The sequence below is a fragment of the Ochotona curzoniae genome, unplaced genomic scaffold (assembly GCF_017591425.1).
Source record: "Ochotona curzoniae isolate NIBS_2020 unplaced genomic scaffold, NIBS_Ocur_1.0 contig_43, whole genome shotgun sequence".
Taxonomy (NCBI): domain Eukaryota; kingdom Metazoa; phylum Chordata; class Mammalia; order Lagomorpha; family Ochotonidae; genus Ochotona; species Ochotona curzoniae.
Genome location: NW_024466218.1, coordinates 36,714,181 through 36,739,238, shown reverse-complemented (window position 1 = coordinate 36,739,238; position 25,058 = coordinate 36,714,181). Strand labels below are relative to the sequence as shown.

Below are 25,058 nucleotides of genomic sequence, written 5' to 3'. Positions count from 1 at the left end.
ATTAAGATCTTGATGCTGAGAAGCTCTGACATTCTGCATGCTGGTGGGAAAGGGACAAATGAGCAGAGTGGTGAGTGATGGACAGCTGAGTCAGGGCACCGCAGGAGTCTGCGCTGGCGTCCACCATAGCTGGGAGTAAACATTCAGAGAAGATTTAGGAGAAATGAGATGAATTCCAGCTGTGGGGAGAAAGGTGAGTGGGGAAGGAATTGCTGGCAGAGGGATGAGTGTGCTCCAGGACCTGGAGGTGAAGACCGTGTGGTACGTCTGTAAGAGCTGAGTGAAGGTGATTGTGTGTCCACAATACCAATCAATGTCAAGGGCTGAGAGCTGGAAGGACTCTGTCACAGCAGCTTTGAAAGCCCCATGAGCGCACTGCACCCCAGAGAGTGGAAGGGACGTGCTGAAGGTATCAGCTGGGGGTTACATGAATAGGTATTTACAGGGCACCTTCCAGAATTCACTCAACAGACCAAACTGCAGAGCTGAGGAGTGCGAGCAGGAAGCTAGACCAAAGGAGCTGAGAGATCTGGGGGTTGTGCAGCCCTGCAGCCTGAGTGTTCACACTTGGCTGGTCTAAAGGATGTGCACCTCCTCTGACCTCTGAGGCGACTGCGACCTCCGAGGCAGGGTCCCCACCTCGTGCTCCCAAGATGAGTGCTCATTACACAGTGTTGCTTGTCAGCTTGCCAAGTTTTCAGCACTCCACCAGCCTTCTTGCATCCCAGTAATTCAGACCTTGTGTCTTGAGGGAGACATCAGGAAGGGAAGAAGGTGAACCCTTGCCCTGCTGGATTACTAAGAAGATGAAAAGCAAAGATGAGATTAGAAAACTTTGAATATGAACTCAGAGCCCTCAGATTTGAGACTTATCTGCCATTTGCTGTCTGCTTGACTCCAAGCAAGTGATGCAATCTGAGCAAGAGTGGAGCTACCCGCATGTCGCTACCGAGAAGACTGGAGGTGGTGTTGTCCCTCCATATGCTTCATAATCTGATTTTCTGAGTAAAAATGAAGTTTACATTTTTATGAAAAACATTCACCTGTGCTCCTTATCATGTGGGACTCAAAAGAATCCTCCTCTACATCCAAGGAAACTGGGTCTGTAACAGGAGAACTGCCTGTCCATGACCAGGAGGTTGTGGGTGTCTGCCTTCCCTGCAGTATCAACACCAGGCTTTTGCGGCCGCATCAGGCATTGTCTTCCTGCAAGCTGGAAGTTCATTTCCCTGGCTTCCACTGCCAGAGCCAGAGCTGTGTACTTCTTCTGGGAAGAACTGGAAGTGCAGACATGTAATGACAACTTTGGATTGCTTGAAATTACAGGGCTGTAGAGTGACTGGCACATATCTCAGAGCAAAATCGCATTGTACGTCCTGAAATAACCATCTCTGCTTTTGCATTTTCCAGATGACATAGAGGGTCTGGCCCCACACTTCATGAGCTCCACGTTTCCTAGGATGAGTTGTGGGTTTTGAAGGCAGCTCTTCATGGGAAGCACTAGTGGGAGAAGTATTTTACATCAGACTGTTTAGGCTTGAAGTGGGATGTGGCTTCGTGGTAACAGCATCCTCACCACTTGACCATGACCACACACTTGAGGAGGCAGAGAAGTCAGCACTGGATACATAATGGAATGCAGATGACAACTTTAAAAATTCATCAGGAAAAGATGACTTTTAAATGAAGCCTGGGACACACTGAATCCAGGAGCCTGGCACTCCATCCAGGACTGTCATTGGACAGGAGGGTTCTAAGCCCTTGGGCTGCAACCTGCCGGCTTCCTAGGTGCATTCACAGGGAGCTGGACTGGAAGCAGAGCAGCCTGGACGCAGATTCATGCTCTAACATGGGTGCTGGCATCACACTGACCCCAGGGAGCAGTCATTTCCCTCAACAGTTCAAGAGGCTAGAAGTCTGGTTTCAAGGTAGGGAAAAAGCTACACTTCCCTAAATTTCCAAAGAATGATTTCTGCAGGTGGCCTGGGCAGTCCCAGCATCCGCTGGTGTGTGGTTGCCTTCTGCCCTGCATGTCTGTCCCTGTAAGAAAGACAGTCATCAGCCTTGGCTCCCACTCTCATCCAGCGTGGTTTCATGTAACTCCGTCTATCTGCAAGGTAACTCTTTACAAATAGGGTCACATTCCGAGGTCCCAGAGTATGAATTTTGGGAGAACATTATGAATCAGACGAGAATGTAAGACATTCCCAGCAATGAAGAGTCTTGTAGAAAAATCACTTTGAAGGAAGAAGGCTATCCGCCCAACCACTCCATTTTCATTGATTCCTAGGAAGACTCCGACACGTACCCCTGTAGGCCCACATGCCTGCGGTGGCACGCCGCGGAAGCCCAGATCTGTGCCCTCACAGGCCCTGCTTCTCTGGTGTTGGCTCAGCAGAGTAGACACTTCTACAGGGGGAACTGCAATCAGAACCAAGTGAAACTCATTCTTTTAGTACTAGTATTCTTTTCCATGTAATGGTTTTGTAGGTATAGGGATTCTCTCCCCTACCTCGCCTTGCTCCCTCCCAACCCCCTCCCCCGACTAGTTTCTCCAATATTGTTACAACAGTATAGTCCTTTAGCATCAGCCACAAGTCCAACATTCTGCTGTTTAAGTGCATCATGGCATTGTAGGTCAGGGCAATGGTAGAAAGTCTCGTTTCATCTTGTCAAGGTCTAACAGTTTCTCTGGGAGTCCTCAAAAGAGATCAGTGACTCTGCTTGCATCTCTGCTCACAGGACAAAGAAAGCAGACCCCAAAAGGGAACGAGAGTGTGGGCTATACTGTAGTGTGTGGCCACTTCCTCCCAATGCAGCTGGTGCCTTGGGCTCCCATCCATCCTGCTGGCCCCCATCCAAGCCATCTCCTGAGCTACACCCCATGCAGTCACCAATAGACAAACCTGCAAGTTGCATCTTTCCTTTTCGTCTGGAAGAGACAGCTCTGGAAGGAACAGCAAACCCTTGTTTTATTTTTATACTGAGAATGGAGAGTAAAATCCCTGTTTTCACTGTATTGCATACTCTTTTTACAGCAGACTAGATCACAATCTGCTTCATGGAGCAGGTAGGAACCGCTTTGCAAATGGCAGGCATAGGTTCAATGGTATTAGATCAATACTTGCTTCACATTTAGGATCAAGAATTATTTGCAGCAGGCCAGCACCTGGCAGGCCATTGTGTCTGCTGTTAGAATTGCTTGTGTATGTCCCATGGGGGATGCCGGAGCGCCAAAGGCTTCTCTAACCAGCATGTTTATGACACTGAACTAATGTCTCTGTCAACGAGAGAAAAATACTAAGGCTGTGCCCACTAAAAGCAATTCTTTCTTCACAGGTTTTCATTAGCTATAGATTTCCACCAGCACAGGCAGAGCCAGAGGCAGCCAATCACCTCACTAAGTAAGTGTATGTGCTTACCCTGCTTGGTGCAGACTGCCCTGAGGGAGGGGCTTGCACACAGCCCAGAAGAGCTTGGGACTGGGGAGAAGTGGAACCTATTGCAGTTAGGCAAAAACTTTTTGCCAATTCACACTTCCACATTCTGCCTTCACAGACAGGTCTTTGAGAGAACTACACCAAAAAGCAATTGGATTGGTTTGCTTTCTAAGCATTAGGACGGAACATTGCTTTGGTGCTGGCAATTGGCTCCAGGCTGTGAGTGGGCAGTTCCAAGGGAGGTGGCCAGGGATGGGATGGGATGTGGCAGGCACTGGGTGAGCCTTGGGTGTTAATCAGATCCTCCCTGTAGTGCAGACCTTGGACCCTGGAGCTCAGCTTTCGGGCGGAAACGCCTGCTCTACCAGATAGAGTTCGGCTTCCACAAGAGCCTCAGTCAGGTGGCATCTCACGACAAAACAATTGGTTATTTGTAGTTCCACATGCTGTGGCCTGTTCAACTGGTAAGGCTCATGATGACACCAGGTGAGGAGAGAGCTAGAGAGAATGGGACCTCGAGTGTCCACCGTGGCTGCCCACCCGACCCTAGCGTTTCACGGCAAAAGATGTCACTGGATGCCCTGAAGCTGCCAGGCCCTGTGAACAAATGTTCTTGGGATATCTAATTAGGCAAAGATCCATTTACTCCCGGTCAAAACTTCCGTCCCTCCACATAAGCCCCCGGTTTGGTTAAGTTTACCCACACATTCTAGAAAGAGCAGTCATGGCACGGTGATTTCATAAGAGGCAGCAGGGCCCAGGCTCTCCATTCCTGTGTTCCTGCTGGGTTGTGTCTGCTGCCACATCCCAGCAGCCAGAAGACCTTCTCCTGGGGCAGCCTGTCTGACACATGCCTTCAGTCAGGATGGAGAGAAATACATTGGCCAGGCTCAGGTACATTTGCGTAGCAATTCACAGGATCCACGGCATCTCGGGGCCCGGGAGCTGCTGGCATCTGCCCTGAGCAGGAGGTCTGCCGTCATCTTCAGCATCATCTAGCTTCTTCTCTGCTCCCACTATACAGGCTGCTGTGCTGAGCTTAAGCCATTTGGAATAAGGCCGTTGTATATGCAATTAAATGTCAGTCAACTTGACCCACCTCCAAATTTCCCCGTGGGCCTAGGTCTGCATTTAGTTCCTGATTAATAGTATTTTAAAATTTCTGAAGCCCAGTATACTTTTGTTAAGAACTCCTTTTATGTATTTTTTTTAAAAAGATTTATTTATTTTTATTGGAAAGGCAGATTTATAGAGAGGAGGAGAGACAAGGAGGAAGATCTTCCATCCAATGGTTCACTTCCCAAGCAGCTGCAATGGCTGGAGCTGAACCAATCTGAAGCCAGGAGCCAGGAGCCTCTTCTGGATCTCCCACGCAGGTGCAGGGTCCCAAGGTTTTGGGCCGTTCTTGACTGCTTTCCCAGGCCACAGGCAGGGAGCTGGATGGGAAGTGGGGCTGCTGAGATTAGAACTGGCGCCCACATGAGATCCTGGCACAGTCAAGGCAAACACTTTAGCCACTAGGCTATCGCACCGGGCCCAGGTATTTTTTTTTAAGATTTGTTTTTTATTTTTGTTGGAAAGACGGACATACAGAGATGAGAGACAGAGAGGAAGAATCCGTCCAATGCATTACTCCCCAAGTGAGCGCAATGGCTGATGCTATGCCGATCCAAAGCCAGGAGCCTCTTCCAGGTCTCCTGTGCAGCTGCAGGGTCCCAAAGCTTTGGGCTGTCCTCGACTGCTTTCCCAGGCCACAGGCAGAGAGCTGGATGGGAAGTGGGGCTGCCGGGATTAGAACTGGCACCCATATGGGATCCCGGGTGTGCAAGGCGAGGACCTTAACCACTGCTCCACCATGCCGGGCCCAGGTATTTGTTTTTTTATAAAAGAGATCTGGGTGTGTAAGCTAGAGAACTTACAGTCTGAGCCCTGCTCACTCCTGAAGGGAGACTGAGCTGGCTTCCCCTCTGGCCTTGGCCGGCTGCTCGGATGCACACGTCTTAGTCTGCAGTTGGTGTTCAAGATGTGCCTGTTTATGCGGTGGGGCCGTTGAGGCTGGTGTCCTGGAGAAGGCTAGAGCCTCTTTGAGGTTCAGGTGTCTCTTCTGTGATCAACGTGCAGGGAGAATTTCCATATTTTCCAACTTGAGGCTTCTGACTGAGGATCAGCTCAGAGGGGAGGCTGCCTGTGATCCGGCATAGTCGACGGCCTTCCAGAATCTCATTTCAGGAGAACATCTAAGGAGAATGAACAGCAAGAAAAATGTGTAAGGCATCATATTAATCAGTTTGCAATCACTCAAACTTCAAAAAACATTTCCTTTGAAAACACCCTATTTGCACAGCCTTTTGGTCTGTAATAACTCTATAAATTATCAGCACATGTTTAATGTCAGAAGCGTGTGCTTCAAGGATGAGGCTGGCATTTGAACCTCTATTTAGTTGGCTTTAGTGGTGCGGGCTAATTTCATCTCCCTTTGACCTACACCCCTGCACTTCTGAAGAGGTGTTGCAGGCAGGGATCCCCCCTGACCGGCCTCAGGGTCCCCTCCAAAGGCGGATTTCCCCACGGCTCCTTGCACGTATCAAGAATAACTGTGTTCACGGAAAGGGTCATTCAGGTTGCTTGCCTGCAGCTTGTTCAGGGTGGAAGGCCTTGGTCTGAGGCAGCCTGAACTATGAGCAGCCCTCGTGTTGGAGCTGGGAGTACTGCAGTGTGGGCTGTCGGCACCATCCTGCAGGCAGCCAGGATCCCTGCTTAACCTTGAGTCATGAAATCAAGATACCATGGTGGGCATTTGCTGTCAAGAAAGGGAGGAAGAGGGAAATTTGAAACATGTAGACCATTTCTTGTCACTTAATTCCTATTTAGGCAGAGAGGAGTTCCCGTGCTCAGGCTCGCTCCCCCAGTGTCGGCAGTGATGGGCTCTCCCACCTGGCAAGGACCCAGTCACGTGCGCCGTCTCCCTCCTCCTCGGGTGCACGCTGAGAGGAAGGCAGGGTCAGGGTCCAAGCGGAGACCTCCCCCAGGTGCCGTGGAAGCGCCATAACCAGGATCTTAACCTCTAGGCCAAACATCTACCTCTAATTCCAGTTTTTTGCTTGTTTGTAAATAAATCTTATGTTCAGGGTTTCTTAAAAGTGTATTTTGAGGGGAGAGGAATTAAGCTTTCCCTAAATGAAAGAGAAAGTTTAGCTCAGTTGTCATTCTATGATTTGAAGATTTCATGCAACTAAATAATAGCTAGATTAAGTAAGATCAATAGTAACAGAACAAAGAGGGGCAAATGTCATATTCAGTCTTTGCAAAATGAAGAAAATACATCCAAGTCACAGTGTTCCAAGGGGCCGGATGGTTGATTATAGTGAATCTACCAGTTTGCAGCCAGTAAGGACTGTGGGAAGCGGGGCCGGGCTCTGCTGCAGGCTCTCCAAGCACAATCCCAGCTCTCTGAGCAGCTCCGTGGCTCCTGTCCTCCTTTCCCTCCTTTTCATTTCACACAACTCATTGTGTGTTGGAACTTGTTTTTAGGAGAAAAATGCATCCATGCGCTTGATTTGGCCTATTATTTATTTATAAGCATTTATTTATTTGTTTGGATGAGAGAGAGAGAAAAAAAAATCTTCCATCTGCTGATATACTCCCTGAGTGGCTACAATAAGCAGGTCTTAGACTGATGCTGGGATCCTGGAACTCCACCCAGGTCCCTCACCTGGGCAGTAGGGGCCAAATACTTGGGCCATTTTGTGCTGCCTTCCTTGGCGCATTTGCCAGGAGCTGGCGTGGAAGCAATGTAGTGAGTAGGGCTGAGCTTGACACTCCGGTATGGCATGCTGGTTCAAGCAAGCAGTGGTTTAAACATTTATGCCATAACCCCTGCCCTGTTTAATTTACCTATTCTATCTCAGGTACACTACAATATCTTTCCTTTCAAAATGAAAGATCCTAAAGACATTGAAAACTGCTTTCTGCTAGTGACAAGCTGCGCTGTGTTGAAGAATTTTCTTCTGGATGTTATCAAGAATGGAGGAACTGAAGGAAAAAATCCCTTTACTGCCATTCCTTGTTGCTCACATTTTCACAGCTTCAGGATGTTCTTTGAAAACTTTCCTGAAGTAAGCAAATACTTCAGCAATGCCCAAGGCAACTTTTTTTTTTAAACTTTCTGGCTTCTGCTTACTTCTGACTCATATCCCTTGATAACTGAATTCTTTACCAAGAACTTTAATTATTTTTGTCACTGATTCTTCAAATGTTCTCTGGTCTGATTTGTTCTATTTTCTTAGGTTCTTGGCTACAGGACAGGAAGCCAGAGACCTAGGAGGCCAGCCAGAGCTGAGGCTACCCTCAGGGGACGCCATCACCACAGGGATTTTCTCAGGTGTCACCCTGAGTTCTGAGTTTATCATCTGAAACGGTTTCTTCCCCTTGTGCCTCCTGGGAACATATCTTAGCAGCAAGGTGACTGGCCCCCTGTCCAATTGGTGGCTTTTCGGAGCAGTAACTCAGAACAATAAGAATAGTTTCCTGGGCATGGTGCGATGGCTCTGTTGGTTAGTCCTCCACCTTCAAATGCGCGGATCCTATACGGACACGGATTCATGTCCCAGCTGCTCCACTTTGCATCCAGCTCCCTGCTTATGTCCCTGGAAAGCAGAGGAGGATGGCTCAGTGCCTTGGAACCCTGCACCCATGTGGGAGACCTGGAAGATGCTCCTGGCTTCTGGATTCAGATTGGTTCAGCTCTGGCTTTTGTAGTGACTTGGGGTGTGAACCAGCAAATGAAAGATTTTTCTCTCTGTCTGACCTTCTCTCTGTAAATATGCCTTGCTAATAAAAACAAATAAGTGAATGTTTTTTCAAAAGCAATAAGAATGCTCCTGAGAGGAGCCTGGGGGTTGGTAGCTCTGTGAGTGATGAGAACCATACGAAGCTTTTCAGCAGGTGGTTCTTCCTGGTTTCTCTTATCACAAGCATATAGCCCTTTCTGGATGCATTTGGATGGCTGATTTCCACAGTACTTCACCTGAGTAAGGCAGGAGTGCCAGCATTCAGAGTGAGCCTGCCATGGATGTTGCTGTTGAGAAGGGTAATGGCGTGTCTCAACCTCCTCCCTCAGAAATCACTCCCTTTGCTTTTGACTTTTGGGGAAATTCTAGGGGTTTCTAGAATGGGTAGCCTGAGGCAGTGGTTATTCACTGAACTTTGTGTTAGATATTCAGTCCCCTCATGCTCTTTGGGGTGCTGGAAGCTTCTTGTACCAGATCTTGGCAATCAGTTGTTTAATATCCAGGCATTTTGAGAGCTGGATTCTTTTTTTTAAATAAAGACTTATATGTTTTACTTAAAGTCAGAGCATATATATAGGAAGTGAGAACCACAGAGAGCTCACCCATCCCCTTGTTCACTCCCCAGATGTTAGTAATGGCCGGAGCTGGGCCACTCTGAAGCCGGGAGCTGGAAACTGCATTAGGATCTCTCACGAGGCATCAGGGTCCCAAGCACTTGAGCCGTCTTCTGCTATTTCCCGGGGGAGATGCCAGCAAGCCAGGTAGGAAGTGGGGCAGCAGGGACTTGAACCAGCTCTGAAATGTGAAATCCTGGCATTTCAGGTGGCAGCTTAACATACTGCACCACAACATTGGGCCCAGGGGAAAAACTCGTGTTCTGAGAGGATGAGAGTGGATCGCCTTACCAAAGCAGTGCACCTGTGATATTTGTAGGCCGTCAAGCTCGCTCCCATGTAGACTGCGCTGCAGTGAGGTTTGGCTCCGCGAAGACATCTTTGAATGCATTCACCTGCCTTCAGTGTGATGTTAGGCTCTAGGACCACTTCTTGGCCTTTTGGCTAAGGTCAAGTGTAGGTTTTTAGGACACAGTTGGGACGTTGCTACTCCAATCCACCTCACCGTTTTCTGAGCGAACGCCGACTCTTTGCCAGATACTCTTCTAGTAAACTATGCCAGCGTCCTGCGAAGCTGATATTTTATGCAATTCTCCTCCCTTGTCACAGTGGTTCTCAGATGAGGTTTTATAGACAGGACCGTTAAACCATGGGTGCAGCCCAGGGAAGAGCCGGGCTCTGAGTGCCTGGACAGCTGAAGTGAGACCTCGGCTCTGGGCTGACTGTGGGAGGCAGGTGGGGGCGCTTACACACAGGTGGGCTCTGTGAACCACGCTGGGGAGACAGCAAGAAAACACTCTGCCTTTTTCTCAGGAGCTCATCGCCTCATCTTTAATCAAACATCTCCCTTCATTTCACAGGATAGATTGGAAGCTATGTTTGCTTTTTCAAAATATCTTCAGATTTTGGCAACGACTATTTGAAAAGAGGCATTTAGGGCATGGACTTTGCAGAATAAGATATAGGTTTAAACAGCAATGTTTAATAAGCTTATATAATAAGCTTATATCGAAAGTTGGGTTTATTATCCACAAAAGCTCCCTGTTCCATCTCAAAACAATATGTAATTCTGCCCCATTTGTTTAATACACGCCATTTTTCAATTTCTGGTGTGCTTCAGGCAGTGGCTGCGTCCCTGTCATCTGCTGACTCATCTGCTCTCTGCCTTGTTGGGGGACTGGGTAGCCACTTCCTCGGCTGGATGAGGGGCCTTCTGCAGCTCTCACAGCACACAGTAGCCTGCCCCCCATGTCTGGCCACGGCTGGAATGTATCCACAGCCACACTGCCCCATCCGCAGACTGGCCAGCGGGGGGTGTAGCTTTCAGCAGGTTTCAGCAGGTTGGTTCTTGGGCTGTCCGACATCCGTCTTGTGACTGCTTGCCAACACACACACACCCACTCTGGGCTCTTGGGGTGTTGCGGGTCTGGCAGGTCCTGCCGCACTCCACCAGGGCAGGTCTAACTCCAGTCTGAGCTTCTGAGGCTCAGGACTCTGCTCCCACCTCCGGTAGGGACGAAGGCAAGCTCAAGGGGCTGAATCCTCGCCGTAGAAAATAAAGGAAAAGCTTCCTCTCTCTTCCTTTCCTTGGATCCTGTATCCTAGGAAGTATGTTTTCCCTTCTTTGAATGTATCTAAATTTTTTAGAAGACTGTAGGCCTTTTGTCATATTGGCGACCCAGGAAATCCCACTGATGGCTCTGGGAACCATCTCTTGGAGATGTGAACAGAAGGGAGCCAGCCTGTCACTGTCATCCAGCTGCAGCGGAGGAGTGGGGGGAGTGGGAGCCCAACTCCAGGACTCCGTGGCTCAAGTCCTGCAATAAAGACATGGCAAGTTTGTTTCACATTTGGATAAAACGGTGAACATGGCTACCAGGTGAGGTACTCCAGGAGTGGTTTGTTTCTGGAGCACATGGGTGAGATGGGGTGTGTCGGCCTGGCTGGACAAAAGGCATGATTCATTTCTGTCTTTGTATCTCTTAGTGGGTAGCCTGTTGTGTGCACCACTTTCTGGTTTTATGCTTAATTTTAAAAGTGTCTGTTCCATTGGGGATGCGGTGCTAGGCTGAAGAGGCTGGCTTTTAGCTCTAGTTTCTCAACAAGAGAAGGAGGGTGGCATAGTCTTGCTGTGGAAGAGCCTGTTTTTGTGGGGTTACAGATCTGCCACTGTTCCTCCTGAGTCTGCAGGTGCATAGCGAGGGGCCAGCACCCCACACTCAGTCCTCCTCAGCCACAGGGAGAGCACAGTCAGCCCCAGGAGCCTGCGTGGGAAGATGGTCTTACCTACATTTCTCATTTTCCAGGAAGGCTTCTTCCTCAGTAGCCCCTTTTCCAAGCTCCAAGGACACGCAGAGGTCCAGTGCCCCTCAAAGTCTAACCCCCTCGCAGTATCTCGGACTGTGACTGCCTTGGGAGAGAAGACTTTCCAAGAAGTGATTAAAAGGAGATTCCCAGGGTGCCCTGAGTCCTGTAAGGAGTGGAGATTAGGATGGAGATGTGCAGGGGCAGGGAGAGATAGCCCTTCCAGCTGTGTAGGCCTCCCTGCGTGCGCCATGTGGCTGTGTCATCCCCAGCTGATGGACACGCTGACTCAGGACCTTGCGTGCCACTCTCTCCTCATCCTGTGGTTTGCTTGGGGAAGAGTATTCAGTCATATGAGCTCTCAGAACTGCTATGTCATTTCCTTCATGCTTACACCTGAACTATGATATTCTCTCTCCTTCCCTCTGCTGTGAATAGAGGAAGGTCTGCAAATGCACAAAGTCTCCTGCCCTCTGTCCTGTTAACTGCACCTGCAGGTCCCTGCTGTGGCAGCGAGGCCCACGACCCACGTGCGACAGGGCTGCTTTTCAGTATCAGCTGCTTGTAGTGCACGCCCTTTTGAAACTACAGAACTATTTCCCATTGCAACTGACCCAGAGTTTGTCCGAATATGTTGTTGATGCCGTGTTTCACTTGACAGGACCAAGCCGTGGAAGATATTTCCCATTTGTTGCTAGGTCAAAGGATTTGGGGCCTCCTCCAGTCACTCACTTAAGACAGCTCCTCAGGCCACTGCCGTGTGTTGCTGGGCACCTGCTGGGCACCTGCTGGGCATGGCAGGAGCGTGTTGTTCTCGGTGTCAGGTGGGACCACTACCAGGTACAGTTTGATGAGTGAATCATGGGTGAGTTGACTGCAGGCAGGAATTCGACACTGGGGGAGCTGCCATCCATGGCCCTTAGGCGTGTGCTGTGTGCTTCACTGCGTGTCTGCTTACAGCCTGCCTTCGTTTGTGAGCGCCTGTGCTGGGGTGCTTGAGCAGAGTGTGCCTGTTGTTTCTCTCGTGTAGCTTGAGTTTCTTAAAGTCCCCTGTGTTGTGGTGCTCTGGGACAACAGCGGCCTGAGGAGTCCATGGCAGTCCATGAGCAGCCAGGCCCATCACCCAGTGACCACCATCTATCTGTAAGAGCATGCTGGAGGAACAGTGGTTCTAGAAGACATGGTACTCAGAGGACCTCCTTCTGCACGCGAGGGAGACAGCGCGAGAGTTCCAAATGGTTGTGAACACAGACAACAATCAGCTGCTCAGATATCCCCGTTGCCATGCCAACCGTCTCCTGTTGATTTCCTGATGACATTCTTGATTGAGTCTTTTGGGTACTTAGGTTACAGCACAGAAGGCTGTTTTTTTCTCACACTTCTGTCTGGGTGAAGTCCAAATGCGTCTTTGTGGTGAAGACTATTTCGGGTTGAGTATGCGCATTCTCTTATTAAGTATTTATCAAAATCAAATAAGCTGTGCCATTAATTATTACACTGATAAAGCTTTCTCTCACTCTTGGGACTTGGGCTCCAGGGAAGGTCCAAAGTGCTGTTACTTGCCTGGCCCACTAGATGGAGCTAGGGAGAAAGCATTTGCATTCCACTGTGTAAATTACCAAGGAGAGAATAATGGGACTCGTGATGTGTCTGTAGATTAAGTAATGACTGTTTGCCTTTTTGTCAACTTCGGTAGGGATCTTGGGAATGAAATGTCAACTTGACAACCTCCTATCTCCACAGCACACAAAATTGATTACACTTAGGAGAGAGACCTTATTCAAATTTAGGCAGGAATTTATTTGTATTTCTTTATTTTTATATCTTAGAGAAGTTTCCCTTTTCAGAAGCAAACATTTTTAAGAAAGACAATGCAAAAGGGAAAAATGGAAGACAGCCTCCAATTTCTTCACTCACATGGCGGAGGCCAGCTTTCCCAGGCGGTGTGTGAAGGCTGTTGTACCTTTCCCCGTGGGTAGTATGTGCCTGCAGTGGAGACGGTGAACAGCTTGGGTACGTCCGGGATGCTCACTCCTAGCCAATGCAGAGCCTTGCTCTCCTTGTTCAACAGGTGTCTTTATTGGTATAAAATGACCGGCTGGCCCAGCTGGAGGAGCACAACTGTGGCGACCAAGCATAAATTCGCCAGCGCAGCCCCCCGGGACAGACGCTCTCTGCAGTTTACTCCAGAGCGTCTCCGAGGCTCCTGCACCTTCCTCCACCCTTACCTGCAGGCGTTTGAAATGCTTCTGCTGCGAGCTCCACTGATGTAGGTTTGGATTCGGGCACTTAGCCCAGTGGCTCGAGTTAACACAGATCATGAACTTTCTCTGCTCTTATTCTGTGTTTGCAGACTCTCCCTCAGCTGCAGCAGAGCTCCGTCATGATCGCAAGGAATGACGGGATTGGACGACAGCGAGTTGGCCAGCAGAACAATGTTTCAGAAGTGTGTGTCGTTTGACCCAGGCTAGCAAGCTGACCTGTGCACACGCTTACATCGCTAAGTGTGCAAGGTCTTCTTTATGTGACATCACCGCTTCTAAGAACAAAATGCTGGGAACCAGGATCGCCGCAGGGGCTGGCAATCTACACAATTAAACAGTGCGGTGACTTAACTAGATTAATTTTGCTTATTTCTGTTTATATTTACCGGCCTGTTATATATATTGCTATATCTCAAGCAATGTTCAAGAAATATTAAATAAAAAACTGCAGAAAACTGGTAGGTATGAACAGTAAGAACCCAGGAATTAGGTGGATACACAGATGTGTGTACACTTTCTGATGGATAGCACAGAAAAGTCTGGAAGAACATTCGTGTTCGCTGTTATCCTCAAGAGGTGCAGCTGGGGAGAAGGGCTGAACCACTTTCATCTTTGTTTTATACTCCTCTGTATTATTTGATTTCAGTTTTTAAAATCCTGAAAACACATTATTTTGTAATAAGGCAAGGTTATTCAGCTGGGTTACCTGCCCATGGGGTGTGTGAGGCCTCTCGCAGGCCTGTAGCCACTACTGCCTCCTCTCTGGTGCCGTGGCACGGGAGCCCTGGGAAGCCACGCTGAGCTTCTCCGCACTCAAGAGCAGAGAACGCTCTGGCTGCCAAGCTCCAGGAGTTGCCCACCTTCCTCTCTGCTAGGAGCTTGCTCACTCCCCGCCTTTCCTTCTGCCTGCTCGGCGAGCCTTGGTCCATGCCCTGTGACAGCTGCTGCCTCTCTGCAGGACAGGAGTCTGATGGGCCAGGGAATCAGCCTCCCCACTCTCAGACGCTCCTTGCTGAAACAGGCTGAGAGTGCACGCGATGGATGCTTTGACTGCCACCTCCCCTTGGCACCATCACTAACTTCATTGCTTACTGAGTCCAGCCCTGCTGCATGTGGTGAGAGGGACATGGGGAGTTGTTGACTTGTCCAAGGTTATGGAGATTGTCATTGCATTCAACAGGAGGCTCTGAGCTACCCCTCTGCCTTTCCACTTCTGCTTCATTCTGCTGCTGCTCTGTTTTCAAGCTGAGTTACAGTGCGGGAATGTACAGCTTTGGAAATGCAAAACTCTTGGTCATGAGGAGGGCAGTTCTGGGCCAATGTGGCTCTCCTAATTAGACCATTAGCACGAAGTGGTCTCACAAAGAAGGGAGGCATTCCTAACAGCCCCTGCATGCCAACTCCGCCACAATGACGGTATTCCATCTGTCCCAATCTCCTCCAGTTCTTCAGTACAGAGGTCGCGCCTACTGGGGTATCTCTGAGCTAAAGGGCATCTGCTTCGTGAGCAGTCTGCACCTGGCAGGTGTCTGGTGGGCGTGCCCCTAAGAAGCTGTATGGATGAGTACAGGTTGTAGAGGGCCGGCTTCCAGTGGTGCAGTTGAAAAAGCCTTTGAGGCGTTGAGCAGTGCGTAAGGAGAACATGCATTGGTTCACAATGGCCGGGGTTGGAGGAATGTCGTTTTATGGGGTGGTCAGAACCAAAGAACCCCACGCTTTGTTGGCAGATTGCAAGTCAAGGCGAATAAACTCAGCAGTGTGCTTGGCTGCATTCTTTCGAGGTAAAGTTCAAAAGATTGCTCATGCATTTTATTTTCTTTTATAGGCATATTTCTTGTTTTTCCTTTTTCAAATAAATGAAGGCAAGCCATGCATCTTTCAATAATTTACTTTTATTTTCCTCTGCCCTGCTGTGACTCTGTTAAGACCAGCTCTTTGAGCAAGTCTACACTGTGCGGCACTGGCTCCCCCCGGACTGTGGAAGGGAAGAGGGGCTTCTGTTCTGGTTTGTTTATGTTCTCTGCTTGTCCCTATGAGGACCTAGGGGAGATTCGCAAATTCAAATGTTTTGCCATAGGACTGCATTTTAAGGAGGCTAGAGTGTGAGATGTAGAAATCAAGAGAACACACCTTGGCTGTCCCTGTGTAAAGAAGTCACTCACTCCTCCAGTGAGTAGATGGTTCCACTGCGAAACCTCAAGTGGTTAGAGTGGTCCCTCCCTTGTCTCACCTGGGGCAGTGATCTCCCCTCTGCTGTTGTCCCACTGCAGCTGGCAGTTTTGTTGAAGTTCTTCATTGGTTTTTGTGTTGACACTTTCAGTCAACGTGGTCACTGAGCTGGACTCAGAGAGACCCTAGGCTTTCAGTTATGGCAAGAAAATATTTAAGATACCAAGCTGCAAATGAATTTCAGAAAAGCAACAAATGCCTATGACCCCTGAAGTCATGTTTATCTGACAGTGCCTCTGAAGGCAATCTCTGAACAGATGTTCTCTTCCTGTGGAAGTCCGTTAAGGAGCATCTTGGCAGTGGTGGGTCCGGTCTGTCTCCTGCCTGACCTGCGCCCTGTTAGCGACTATCATAGCTTCCACTGGGATTCTCTCATGAAGACCCATATCCATTGCTCACTCTGAATTATAGACTAAGAAAGTCTATCTTGTTGGAGATTCCTACTGGTTGTCCTCACTCCTAATTAATTTTTTTTAAATTTCAATTTAACTAAGACATAAAGCGTCTTCATTATTATGGGATGTCATGATGTATTTCTATACAAGTAGAGCTGTAATGTCTACTTAGGCTAAAAATTGCAATCTGTTGTCTTCATGGTGAAAGCATTAGACTATTCCTTATGGACATGTGTGCTACATGGCAGTTTTTATGACAGTCTGTTGTGCCATAGAACATATATCTCCAAGTTACACCCACTGCCCCTCGTGCTTGTATCTGAGTCGAGTTCCCCTTTTACGGCCATCTAGGTTGTTTCTGTGTCTTTGCTTTTATGGATTGTGCTGCCGTGATCACACGGATGCAGATTTCTCTTTCTTTCACTTTGGTTATATTCCTGGGTGTGGAATATCTGGTTCATACTGTGCATCAGTTTACAGTTGTCTGAGCACTCTCCATACAGACTTACATAGTGGCTGCACAAGTCTGCAATCCCACCAGCAGTGGAGTGGGGTGCCTTTTCCCTGAATCCTCACCAGCAGGTGTTGTTTGTAGATTTCTCATTGGAGTTAAGTGAAACTTCAATTTTGCTTATTTATTTATATTTATCTGTATTTCCCTTACTGCTAGGGAGTGTGAACACTTTTTTTTAATGTCTGTTATCCATTTGAATTTGTTCTTTTGAAAAATGCTGGCTCATTTCCTGTACCCATTTTTCATTTGCTCGTAGTTTTTAGCAAGCAAATGTTTTCTCTGTATCTATTGAGACAATCATGTTTTTTATTCTTCATTTTGTTGACACCTGGGATAAATTCTACCTGGTCCAGGCGAATGGTCTGTGATGTGTCATAGGGTTCTATTGGCTAGTATTTTTTGAACATTCTTCAGGGATATCAGTCTGCAGTTCTATTTCTATTATATCTTGTCTGGCTTTGGTGTTAAGGTGTTGTTGGCCTCATAGAAGGAGTTTGGGCTTTTTGTGGTCTTGAATAGACTGTGGAGAATTGGATCAATTCTTCTTGGAATGCTTGCAATGCAGCAATGAAGCCACTGGGCCTTTGGCTTCTCTTTGTTGAGAGGAATTGAATTACAGATTCAGTTTGTCCTGGTTATAGGTGTATTTAGATTTTCTAATACCTCATGACTGTTTTGGTAAATGTATCTTGTTTGTTTCAAACTTCTGTTATTTTATTGGAACGTTCTCCATGTTTGCCTTTGGTTTTTGCCTTTTCTCTGTCAATAGACCATCTTTCAGCATCATTTGTAGGGCAGGTATGGAAGAGATGAATTCTTTGAGCTTCTTTTTTTGCTGTTGAAGAATTTTATTTCATTTTCAAAGATGAAGGAAAGCTTTGCTGGGTAAGTTATTCTGGCCTGACTTTATTTTTTCTTTCTTTTAGAATCTGGAATATGTCACTCCATTCCCTTCTGCTCTGTGGAGTTTTCTCTGAGAGGTCAGCAATGAGTCTGACTGATGTTTTTCTGTATGTTAATTGATTTTTTCATGTGCGTATTTAAGGATCTTTTCCCGTGTTCAACTGAAGAGAGCTTGATTATCATGTGTTGTGGTGAAGATCACTTTTGGTCAACCCTATTGGGATTTCTGTGCCCTTCCTGTATTTTGTTTCTCCATTCTTTCTCCAAACTAGGGAAATTTTCCTTTATTTTTTCACTGAATAGATTTTTAAGTTCAGCTTCTCTTTCTGTGACTTCTGGAATTTCTATTACTCTTACATTTGAACTTTTAATGGTACCCTTAATACTTGAACACTTTTCTTAGCTTGACTCAGTTCCTCTTTCAACTTTTTGATTGTTTTCCCATTGTTGAAGCAAATGCCTTCCAATGCTGAGATTCTTTCTTCTACTTCCTTTATTCTGTGATTGAGGCTTTCAAATGAATTTTGAATTTTTTCCATTGTCTTCTTAATTTCTAATATATCACCTTTCATTTGATTTGTTGCTGCTGTTTCCTGTTTAACTTTACTTTTTAAATTCCTTAGACTCCTGTAACTTCTGATTGTTGCTAACAAGTTGTATGTATGCAGAGTCGGCACTGTTTTTCCTGTGAGACCCGTGCAATGTGTTGGGCTCAGTGCCTGTGACGCTTGCTGCTGTTCCTTCAGCCCCACAGCCTTTTTCTCATTATACAAAATGGCATCTGATGTGGCATTGATAGAGGTCTGAGTTGTGAAATCCACTCTATTCCTGTACATGCCTGCTTGGGCTCTGCTACTCTGCTTCTGCTCATGGTTGAGTCAAGCAGAGGTGCAGGTTGGGCAGTTCTACGCCTGGGTTCATCTGCTGAGCTCCTGGTGAGTCCCCTTCCCATCTGGCCATTGGTGGAGCTCCGATTACTGACTGCTGCTGGGGTCACTCAGTTCCTCTCTGTCCATGGGTCACTAGGGCACAGCCTGCTGGCAGCCTGTCCTCTCCTGTTTCCCTGGATCGCATCCTCTTTGCTTCACCTGGCGAATGGTTCTCTCTGTGTAAATGTGCCCTTACCCTATTCTACCATCTTGCTTCTAAAATTCGCTTCATAATATTTTACTTTATTTGTTAATTTTTCAGGAACAAGTTGTTTGATTTCCATGTATCTATGTGGATGATAGGGTCTTTTTTGCTATTCTCTGATTTTATTAGCATTTGCTGTTGAAGAATCTGCATGATATGGTTTCAGTTTTTGCAAATGTAGTGAGTCTTTTTTTTGGTGATCTACCATATGATGTGATGTATCCTGGAAAGTGTTCCGTGTGCCGTTAATAAGAATGTGTATATTGTGGCTGTTGGATGCAATGTTTTGGAAATGTGTGTGGTCTATTCAACCCAGGCTAAAAGCATTCCTTTTCTTTGTTGATTTTCTGTCCATATGATCTGTTAGTTTCTTAAAGCGGAGGATTGCCGTCTCCTCCCGTGATTGTATTAAGAGACTTTCTTTCTCTTTAGGTTTATTGTTTTATGTGTTTGGATGCTCCAAAATTGATTACAAATAAATTTACAAGTGTAACTTCTCTCCGGTTTAAGTGCTTTATCATTATATAATGATCTTACAACACATTTTATCTAAATATGCCGCTCTTGCTTTCTTTTGGGCTCCATTTACATGAGGTATCTTAGTCCACTCTTACCTTTCTGTGTGTGCCCTTGGAGGTAAAGAAAGCTTCCTGTAACATGCACATAGCTTGGTCCTATTTTTTTTTTATCATTTTTGTTCCATGTCTCTTATTTTTATTTAATGTATTTATTTTATTTATTGATAGCTTAAGTCTTACTACTACTATTTGACACTTTCGGTCTGTCTTTACTGCAATTCCCCTATCCTTCTCCTAAAATCTTTGAGATTGTTTTTTCTAGTGGTGTGGTTTGACTATCTGCCTATTTTAAAAATAAATTTATTAGATATTTGCTTTGTGGTTATGCAAGCCTTTTATAAGGTAAAGTTTGTTATAATGATTATTTTGAAATGATATTAATTTGACATTGATTATACAGTTAAAAAAGGAAAAAGAAAGGGAGAGGGAATATCAATGAACTCCCTGCTTGCACTCCATCACTTCCCATATTTTAATTTTTTTGGTGTCCAATTTTCTACTTTTCTATATTGGCTATCTTTGAATATGTTCACGTAACTATTGTTTAAAAATTTTTATATGAAAGGTAGGAATGGTTTTATGGTATTACAGTATTCTGGATTTGCTTTTATAATTATTCTTCCCAGTGAATTTTCTGCTCTCTAGTAATTTCTTACTCATTTGTATTTCTCTCACTTTGAAGACTTTTTGTTACCATTTCATGTATGACAGTACTCGTGGTGATAAATTAGCTTGGCTTTAATTGCCCAGAATTCTTGGCAAACCTTTATATCTAAAGGATAGAATTTCTGGGTAAAGTATCATTGGCTGGAAAATCTTTCCATCTTTTATTACACGTTCCACTATATTGGCATCCTCAAGTCTCTCTTTAATCCCAACTGCTTAGATATTAGCTGTTATCATGCTGAGCCACCTTTCCTGTAAGATTTCTTCATTCCCCTTGCTTCATTGTTCTTCTTCACCTGTGTAATTTCAGATTATCTGCCTTCAACCACACTGATTGATTCTTCTATTTGATTTACTCTGTTTCTGATACTTTCCATCACATTTTCAATTTTACTTGGTACACGTTTTGGTTGAAGTATTTCTGCTCGTTTTAAAAAAGTATTTCCAACTCTGTGTCAAGTCTCTTGATTGTTAAGTCATTTCCTGGAGTTCTGTTGAGGTTGTTTGAGCTTTCACGAAGCATCTGTGTTAAACTCCTCGTCGGAGTATTGAGGAGTGTCAGCTCTGAGACGGTTGGCTTCAGGAACTTCGCTGCTTTTGTCAGGTAAGGTCAGGTGTCCTTGCTGCTTGTGATCTGGGTTAGTTTGCATCTTTCCTTCCAGAACTCCTAAGCAATCTGACTGTCCTGTTTTCTCTTTCAACACTTCTGTACCAGTTGTTTCATTAAGCTGAGGATTGCCGCAGATTCACTGCCTATGTGCTGCTGCTAGCTGAGTCATTTCTTGACCTCAAGCTTGTCCCTAGTCTGCATGAGTGTGCTGCACACAATGAGTCATGGAGGCATCGGTTGAACTTTGCCTGCGTAAGTCTTCCCAGGACCAGGGAAGGCACAAACACTCAATCCTGTAATTGTCAATGTTACAATATTTTATCAACTCAGAGTTCACATCCTGCCCAAACCAACAAAGCATAGAGGTAGGACCAAGCCTACACTGTGTTCTGCCCATAGGGGCAGCCCATGGTTACTGCAATCTAAGTGATGCTGGCTGAAATGTAAGTCCAATTACCTGGCACCATGGAACTCCATCTAGAGCTGGAACGGGCCTAGAGGTTGCACTTATGGGTGTTGGCTCAAGGATGAGTCCCCTTAGGATCTCTCCAACGTTGAGATTTTCCAGCCCAGCATGGCATCGAGTCCCAAAACATTACCTTGTTGTTCCTTGAAACCTGCTTAAGGACGTGGGAACAGGATGTGCAGTGGGTGAAGCCTCCCACTTGGGACGTCTGCATTCCAGAGTGTCTAGGATCAAAGTTTGCCCCCACTTCCAGTCCAGCTTCCTGCTGTTGTGCAGACTGGGAGGCAGCAAATGTCACTGCCACACATGTGGGAGACCCATCCTGATTCCTGCCTTTGACCTGGCTTAGACCCAGATGTCATAGGTTTTTGGAGAATGAACCACCAAACAGGATTTCTCTGTCTGTCTCTTGTTATGCCTTTCACATCAACAAATACCCTCAACAGCTTCCTCAAAAAGACAGGGAAAGTGATAACAGTAAACCTTTGACCATCCAGACTGACGCTCACCTGAGTCACATGGAGATCTCATGGTCAGTAGATTCTGTGCCATCTCAGGGAGGACATCAGGCCCACATGAAGCTGGTAGCACTACACACAAAGACAAATCAGTCCTCCAGGGGGCAGGTGTCAGCCTGCTGCTGGGGCAAGTCTGGGGGCTCTGGCTGAGAGCCACTGACTTGACGGTAGAGGTCTTTGGGTCAATCTCTGAGGTCCAAGCAAGGTCCCAGATTCTCTTTCCTGACCTTCTCCCCAGCTGCTAGAGTTCTGGACCTCTTTCTGCTGGGGGTTAGTTCAAGTGTGCTGAAGGCAGTCCTTCATGATGCTGGCTGAGGAGAGTCTAAGAACCCAGGTGTGGGCTGGGCCCATGGGGTCGTATTAGTTTGAGTTTTATGAAGTGTAAGGGCTGGACTTGATATCGTTCTGTGCCCCAAATAGAAGGAATCCACATGATGCTACTTAGAGCAGTGGGATCTATGGGAGGTGGAGGCAGGCAACTCTTCTCATTGTCAACTGCAATGCATATTTTTATTATGGTTATGCTAAAAAAGGGCCCTTTGATCTATCACCTGGCTTCTTCTGGGAAAGCAACTTGGTGTGTAAATAGCTGTGGTGTTTTCTGGGGGCTGACATCATCACTTGAGAGTTAGAGTGCTCTGCCACCTTGCCTCATTGCTGATTGCATTAAGAATATTGCTGAAATGTGACTTATGCACAATAAGTTACTAGGGAAAATGAGAAGTTCAGGCGTATCTGAATTTTCAAACTACTACCCAGATCAAACTGCTACCTAAGAAATTAAGAGCAGCATTCTCTGGTTTCCCATGATCATAGGAATGTCCATGCTTTGTAGATTATTGCACTAAAGTGTGTGTGTGTAACTATATTGATTCAGTTCCACTTCAGCATTTAAGTAATCATGACTTCTGCTTATTGCTTCACATCCTAAAAACAATGCAAGTAGTTACTTCTGTGCCAGAACAAAGTGTAGACTGCTTGCAAGAGAGCCTGGCTATCATGGTCATTCTCCTGACAAATAAACGTTTTCTGTGCCAGTGACAGGGCCTCAATTTACCTATAAGAGGTTGGTCAGCTTGGTCCCTCCCAAGCTGGCCACTTTTTTTTTTTTTTTAAAGATTTATTTTTATTATTTTTTCATTGGAAAGGCGGATATACAGAGAGGAGAGACAGAGAGGAAGATCTTCCGTCCGATGATTCACTCCCCAAGTGAGCGCAACGGGCCGATACTATGCCGGTCCGAAGCCAGGAGCCTCTTCCGGGTCTCCCACGCGGGTGCAGGTTCCCTAAGCTTTGGGCTGTCCTCTGCTGCTTTCCCAGGCCACAGGCAGGGAGCTGGAAGGGAAGCGGGGCTGCCGGGATTAGAACCGGCGCCCATATGGGATCCCGGGCGTGCAAGGTGAGGACCTTTAACCACTTGCGCCACCGCGCCGGGCCCTGGCCACTTTTTTGTAGAGGACACGGGAGGAAACATGGAAGTGCAGGGAGGTGGGTGTGAAGCTCATGGTTATTGTTCGCTGAAGGCAGTGTGTGAGACTCCGTTGTAGTGGATGCCCCATTAATACAGCTTGTAGTAACTTCACCTAACCAGACTGTTTTCCTTCCTCCCTCTCTGCTCTTGAGTGTTTTTTTTTTTTTTAAGTTATGTTACTTGTTGAAAGGCAGAGTCGCAGAATGTGAGGGAGAGAGACTTTTTGTCTTCTAGTGCATTCCCCAAATGGCTACATGGCTGTGGTTGTGCCAGGCTGAAGTCAGAAGCCAGGGGCTGAATTTGGGTCTCCCATGTGAATGCAGAAGCCCAAAGACACTTAACCTGAGGTGCACTGGTGGGATTTATGAAGAATGGATATGCTCTTTTGGAAAAAAATTCTAGTTTTGGAAAAAGTCTGGGAAGCAAATAAATGCTTCTGGCCAGGATGCTCTGAGTTCTCCACTGGCTCCAAAGGTAGCAGTGCCACTAGGTATGTTCGATTCTCGTGTTGGAGTCCTGGAGTTGGGCACAGTCAGAGGGAGCTGGATTGCTTGATGCAGGGAGAGAGGGCCAGGCTGGAGCCTAATTCTTGATGCTTCCAGTTTGATTATAATTATAAATGGAAAAATGCAGCAACCATGGCCTGTTAAAGGCTTAGTGACTAAATCCTTGTGGATGAATGTCTGGGTTACACTGCTAAGCAAACTACCCACAGGGCCCAAGTACTGGAGGAAGACACCAGATATTCATAATGGCTTTAGTTTTAGGACAGCAATGGGAACTTCTGCTTGTCTAGCAAACCCTCCCATGCGAGGTCTTCTCAGAAGACATGACCAGCCACCAGCTTGAAGGCCTTTTTTCCCCACTGGACTTAAAGGACGTGTGACCTGAGTGGTGCATGCCATACACTGTGCATACCAGACAACACTTGTGCCTGGGACTCAGATACCCGTGTCCATGCATTTGCCAGTCCTGGTCATGGTAACCAGCCTCCTTAGATACAAGCAGAGGGTACGTTGATTCAGCCGTGCTGTGTATGTTTCTCCCTCCCTGCTTCAGAGAACGTTCGAGCAAACTTGAAATTGTGGGTGAACTAACACAATTGTTTACCTCTTTACCAGCAAGGACTTAAAGCCAATGGGGAAATGAGCCCTTATTTTAGAAACAAGACACATTCTTTAGAGGGATGCATGGTTTGAACAGATGTCCAGAACCATGAACAGCTCCAAGAAGTACAGTAAATTCCTCTATTTCTGCCTCCCTGAGTCCACATTAAGCACACTTTGTACGTGCATGTCCGCTCTTGTGGGGTCAGCTGGAGAACCCAGGCAGACACTAGCCATTTTCCCCCCGGGTTTTCAGTCTCCAGTGAACTATAGTTAGTTGAAGGGGCTGGGATTGCTTCTGTGCCGTCTCTTGGTGATTTTTGATGAATCCTTCAGTTGTTGAGTACATCGTGTCCGTCTCATTCCCCCACATCACACACTGAAGTCTCCAAACCCAGGGTGGCTGTATGTGGAGACACGGCCAGTAAGAAGGTAATTAGGTTTCAGTAAGTTCCTGAGGGTGGAGGCCTAATCCCATTGGATTGCTGTCACTACCGGAAGAGGAAGAGCTAGCATCGTTCTCGTATCTCCCTGGATACACTAAGGAAAGGCCATGTGATCAGCATTCGAAGGTGCTGTCTGCAAGGCAGCAAGAGAATCCTCGTTGGAAGCTGATGCACTGCACCTTGATTTTGGACCTTCCTGGGACTTGGAGTTGGAGCCAGAATGGCTACCATAAGAACAAAGAAGCAGGTCCTTTGAAAGTCATGAAAGCAAACTTAAGACTTTCAAGGGAGTCTCCTACTTAAAAGATTTCTCCAGAGTAACAGAAGCTGCAGCATGCTAACAGGTGGACAGAGGAGAGGCACATGTTGACAGCAAAGGCCCTGGCAGCAGAGCAGCCACACAGACACCAAGACCAAGCCTGCTCCACCCAGGACTCATGTGGAGAGTGGGACGGTCTGGCCACAGGGATGACACTGAAGCACCATCACTGTCCCCAGGAAGCTCTTTACCTCCTCACTACTGACACTGCTTAGGGAAACAGGAATCACCCTGGTAAGGATGGCTGAGGGGATGCTGGAAAGCGAACTATCTTATCTCTATTACCAACTC

At 46.8% G+C, this 25,058-nt stretch overlaps 1 long non-coding RNA gene across 2 annotated transcripts in view; it reads left to right on the top strand.

The window, feature by feature from the left end:
* The first annotated feature begins 3,346 nt into the window (after nucleotides 1–3,346).
* Nucleotides 3,347–25,058, top strand: part of LOC121159592 — a 32,747-nt gene continuing 11,035 nt past the window's right edge. Inside the window, exon 1 of one of the 2 annotated variants that reach the window (XR_005884395.1) lies at nucleotides 3,347–3,404. This is a non-coding gene — a long non-coding RNA (uncharacterized LOC121159592). Of the gene's footprint in view, nucleotides 3,405–20,385; nucleotides 20,436–25,058 lie in introns of those variants that run through there. The other variant, XR_005884396.1, reaches the window with a different exon arrangement.